Source organism: Rhinolophus ferrumequinum, chromosome 5, assembly GCF_004115265.2.
Source record: "Rhinolophus ferrumequinum isolate MPI-CBG mRhiFer1 chromosome 5, mRhiFer1_v1.p, whole genome shotgun sequence".
Classification (NCBI taxonomy): domain Eukaryota; kingdom Metazoa; phylum Chordata; class Mammalia; order Chiroptera; family Rhinolophidae; genus Rhinolophus; species Rhinolophus ferrumequinum.
In genome coordinates, this window is record NC_046288.1 from 51,276,970 (window position 1) to 51,282,969 (window position 6,000).

Sequence of the window (6,000 nt, forward strand, 5' to 3'; positions counted from 1 at the left end):
ATCCACGGGAGATACGATCCAAGAGTCCCAGTGGATGCCTGAAACCACAGATAGTACCAAACACAATATATACTATGTATTTTCCGATACATACATACATATGATAAAGTTTAATTTATAAATTAGGCACAGTAAGAGACTAACAATAATAATAAAATAGAATAATTATAACAATATACTGTTGTGAAAGTTAGGTGATTGTGGTCTCTCTCAAAATATCTGGAATTTTCTATTTAATATTTTCAGAATGTGGTTGACTACACGTAAAGGAAACCACGAAAAGCAAGACCACACATAAAGGGGGGCTACTATATTCTCAGAATTCTCCCTAAGAATATCTTGCCCTCCAGAAGCATTGTTCCCTCTGGACCAAAGTCACCCCTGTGGTGCGGATGGCTATTCCTGCCTCTGAGGGAAACGCCCCATGTTCCAGTCACTGGACATTAGAACACTCAGTGGGCTAGAGCCCTTCTCTTCACACCCGCGTGGCATGCGAGAGAGTGGGCTTTCAGATCCTCACCTCTCCCAAACACTAGGCATGCAGGTCAGGTAGTTAAGCTGTGTCCATTTCAAGCAGAGAGCAAGAGAACAATAAGGTGATCATCCTACTTCCGTCCCCCTCTACTACTTTAAGTCAGCTGCTGCAAACCCATGTTTGTCAAACTCTTCCCAGCCAAGCACAGTATGCAACCGAGTTCCAGGCTTGAGCCCACACTGCTCACTACAGATTCAGGCTGTCTCAATAGCGTGCTGAGCAGAGTTTCTTTAAATCATCTGTGGAGAAGGATCAGATTGCCTTTTCAAAAAATTTCAGACTGGGATTTCGCAAAATCCAACAAAACTAAGTTATTAGAAAAGTGAAATAAATAAAGCAAATATCACAATACCATTTATTATCAGATTCTCCAGACATGAAGTTACTGGGTCACATTGCTGAAAGATTTTAAACACTTGCTCTCCATTTCTGTACTTACCTGGTCACATACTGCTAATGGACAGAACAGCCCAGTTTATATGCCACATTTTGAGGAGCTCTGGTCTGACTGACTGGCAGGTAAAAGGAACCAAGAGCCTTCTTGAGAAACAAGGCAGAGAGGGTTGAGGTGCATGTTTTATTGATATGGACATCCATTCTAGGGTGATTCTGAACACATTCTTCCGTTTCTCGGATGCTCAGCAAAACCCAAAGAAGTTGTTTCACTAGTCTCAAGGGACAGACACTGAGATTGTTGTGTCACATTTACAGCTGTGAAGATGGCCCCCTTAGCCTTCAGCAGCTTCTAGGCACCCATATTCTCTGTCAGTGGCAGTAGCCACGGCCAGGGCTTGGGGGGCAGAGTTCATTCCAGAGAATAGGAACAAGAGCAATTGAAATTGGCAGGTGCCATGTGGCCTCTGTGAAAACTGGTTTCAGAAGTAGAATACATGTAAAGGGCTCTCTGGGGACTCCCAGAAAAATCAGGAAGGCATTCGAGAGGGACTGGAGTTTCCAAAGAAGATGAAAGGATGGAACCCGAAAAGTGATACAGGGGACTCCTGATCCTGTGGTCATTTCCCTGGTTCCAGAAAGCTGCAATATTGGTATAGACATACCCAACACTGGCAAAATACCCACATTGGTTTTCTGACCCGTGGAGTGAGGGCTATTATGGTAAGAAAGGACAAATGTAAACCAATGGAACCACCTCTACTGAGGATGATGACAAACCAAAAGAAATAGCACATTTCTGGAGGGATTTTGGAGATTAGTGCCAAAGCCTGGATGGACGCAAGGGTTGTGGTTCCCACCATATCATCATTCGGCCGACCTATTTGGCCTGTGCAGAAAATAGATGAATTCTGGAGAATAACAGTGGATTCTTACAAACTAACCCCGATGGTGACTCCAATTGCAGCCACTGCTACAGATGAGATTCCATTGTTTAAACAAATTAACATTCCCTGATATCCGGTATGCTATTGATCTGGCAAAAAAAAATTTTCTTGGTAACTGTTAGTAAAGTGCAGCAGTGGCAGTTTATCTGGCAAGGCCAGGAAAACACCTTTCACTGTCCTACCTCAGAGGTACGGATGTATCAGTTCTCTAGCCCTATGTCATAATTTAGTCTTCACAGACCTTGATCACCTTTCCCTTCCACAAGACAGTATCACACTGGTCTACTGCATTAATGTCATTATGATGATTGGACAGAGTGAGCAACAAGTAGCAACTACTCTAGACTTATTTATAAGACATTTGTATGTCTGAGGGTGGGAAATACATCCAGCAAAAAATTATGGGCCTTCCACCTCACTGAAATTCTAGGGGTTCAGTGGTGTGGGACAGGTCAAGATATCTTTTCTAAAGTCACAGTTAACTTGTTGCATCTGGCTCCTCCCACAATCAAAAAAGCAGAATACCTAATGGGATTCTGGATTTTGGAGACAGTGTATTTCTCATATTGCTCATGGAATCTTTTGGTTTTACCATGTTCTCCATCATCCCGAAACATCTGGCCTGATAGAATGGTGGAATAGCCTTTTAAAGACTTGGTTTATAGCACCACCTAGGTGACAATATTTTGTAGGGCTGAGGCAATGTTCTCCAGGAAGCTATATATGCTCTAAATCAGCATTCAATCTATGGTGCTCTTTATCCCATAGCCAGGATTCACGGGTCCAAAAATCAAGGGATAGAAGTGTGCATGACACCACTATTAATCCTAGTGAAATTCTGGCACAATTTTTGCTTTCTGTCTCTGTGGTCTTATGCTGTGCTGGTCTAGAGGTCTTTGTTCCAAAGGGAGAAATGGGGACACACCAGGGGACACAAAGATTGCATTAATCTGGCATCAAGGCTGCCAACAGGCAACTTTGAATCAAAAGGAATTACTGTACTGCTGGGATGATTGATTCTGATTACCAAGGGGAACTTGGGCTGCTATTGCACCATGGAGGTAAGGAAGAGCACGTCCAAAACACAGGAGCTCCCCCAGGGGACCTTAGTATCTCCAAGCCCTCTGACTAAAAAGTCAATGGAAAACTACAAAATTCAATTCAGGCAGGGCAACTAATGGCTCAAATTCTTCAGGAATTGAAGGTTTGGATCACCCCACTAAGCAAAGAGCCACAACCAGCTGAGGTGCTTGCTGAGGGCAGAGGGAAAATGGGATGAGTTACGAAAGGTAATAAATCAGCTACAACCACATACCTGGTTGGAGAAACAAGGACTGCGATTGTATTTCTTATTTTGTTATGTATTTTGTGTACATGTATCAAATATATACACACACACATATATATGAAGTATCTTTTCTTATCTTCTAACAAATCAAAAATAGTTAACATCACAGTATTCAAAGTGTATCAAGGAGAAAAGTGAACAGATCCCATGGACTTTGCATCCTCTTCTGGAGAAAAGGTTAACATGTCCTCAGTTATACTCAGAATAGTAGTACCATATTAAGAGAAGTACGACTTGGTTACTGTCTGTATTTGGAAATTAAATATGCTTTAAGATGTGTACGTGTGCCGACAAGGGTAGACCGCGAAGGTTAGTTTTATGTGTTATCTTGGCTAGGCCTCCCAGTTACTCATTCGGACGTGAATCTAGATGCTGCTATAAAGGTATTTTGTAGATGTGATTAACATCTATAATCCAATTAATTTAAATAAGATATTATCTTCCATAATGTGGGTGGACCTCATCCAATCAACTGAAGGGCCTTAAGAGCAAAATGGAGGTTTCCAAGGGGAAGAAATTCTGCCTTAAGACTGAAGCCTCAGCTCCTGAGATTTTCCGGGCCTTACAGATTTTGGACCTGCCAGTTCTTACAATCACATAAACCAGTTTCTTGAAATAAATCTTATACATATATATCCTACCGGTTGGGTTGTTTCTTTGGCAAGCCCTGACTGATACATTCTTCCCCAAGTATCTCATCATTTTATTAGAAATTTTGTTTGCTAAAGTATTTTATTAATTTATTTAATATTATTTTTGAATAAAAATTCAAAAAGTATAATGAAGTTTACAGTGAAAGGCTCACTCCTGGGAGTGAGATCCCTGCCCCCCATGGACGTAGTCCACTCCATGGGGGCTACCAACATGACCAGGTTCTGTGTACCTAGAGAGATAGTTTATCATATACAAGCAAATATAAATACACATATATTTTATCTTCTAATACATAATTGTAGTATACCACACCGTTTCACATCATGCTTTTTTCATTGAAGATTATGCCTTAAAGATCATTCCATCTCAGTACGTAAAGTCTTCATTCTTTTTTCCATTGGGCAAATGTAGTTATTTAACCAGTCCTCTATGATTAGGGTGACCATATAATTTACTTAAAAATGGGACACTTGAGAGTTGAAAGGAGCTCTAATAATTATACCAAGAAGAGCAGGTATAAACTGGTACTGTTTAAAAAACCAGAACACATGGTCACTCTATTTATGATGGATATTTTAAGTAGTTTACAATCTCTTGGTATTACCAAATTGCAATCGATAGTCTCATAAACATGTAATTTTGCACATATCCAAATGTATCAGTAGGATAAATACCTAGAAGTGGAATTTCTGGGTGTGATGGTTAATTTTTTGTCAACTTGACTACCTAAATAAAATATTGTTTGTGGATTGTTTCTCTGGAGAATCCTAATATACTGGATCAAGGTTATATACATTTGGAAGTTTGATAGGTTGGTTGCCCAATGTCCTTCATAAAAGGTATAACAATTTTCACTTCTACCCGCAGGGTATTAAAAAAACGCCTGCCCTACTTATTGAATAATCCTTTCCATTCTGACTTATGTTATCTCTATGTGTTAAGTCCTCATATGTATGTACTAAAGTCTGTTCCTGGGTTATTCCATTCCACTGATCTGTCTAATTGTGTACCTAATCTAGTTTTAAACAATTTTTTTAGAAAGAGTTAATCTAGTTTTATATTACCTTTTCAAAAATTTGTTTCACCTTATTTTTTCCTGATGAATTGTAGAATAATTCATCTATTACACCATCAAACAGAAATTTTAATAACAGTATTCACCATGCAAAGGTTAAGATCCCCATTTTTTAGTGTTCTTTCCTGGGGTTTTTAGAAACATAATTATTACTTGCAATTCAAGTTAGGTCTCCTCGTTTATAAAAAAAACCTTCTTGATTCATGAACCACTGCATTGGCAAAAATTTCCTGGACACTACTAAATAATCATCCAGGTAATGGAAATCCTAGATTTTAATGGGTGTGTCTAATCTTCATTAGGTTTTAACAATTAACTATTTATACATCCCTGCAGGTAAAACATATCTCTTGCCCCTATTTCTTTGTAAAGGTTGTTGTTCTTGCCCAATTTAAATGCCCCCATTCTGTTTCTACAGCATCCTTTAGCACAGCATTTCATATACTTGTTTCATTTACTGAGCTTTAAATTGTTTAAAGGTAGGTACCACAATTTAGTCTCCTATCGTATAGCATGGAAGGAGGGAGTGAGGGAGGGAAGAAGAGAAAGAGAGCAGCAAACGGGCAGTGCCAGACTACCCGACTCCACAACTCCAAGGACCTGCATTCGCACATACTGTACCTAACACACACCCCGGGAGCACAGAAATACGATGTGAATTGTGCTCCTTAGAATTCTGCAACGTGGTAGCTCTGGTGAATGGCACACAGGAGGTATTCAATGTACGTGTATTGAACTGTACCAGTGACAACTGACTGTCAAAGCAGCTAGGAGGAACTTAACCTCAAATGATGGGCTGCATGCTTGAATATACAAAGCATATTCTAGAAGTGTGATACCAATTTCAGTGATTAAATTAGGCTCATGAATGAGATTTATTTTCCAACTGATACTTTATGCTAGGTAAAACCATCTCCAAACCAGTATTTACAAGATCCACTCATTACTTATTCATGTGGTTGAAAAGAGTGAATTAATTATATTCCTTAAATTCTGAAAGAAGTCTGGGGGTGGGGGGAGAACTATATAGTGCTCAGACTACAAACTA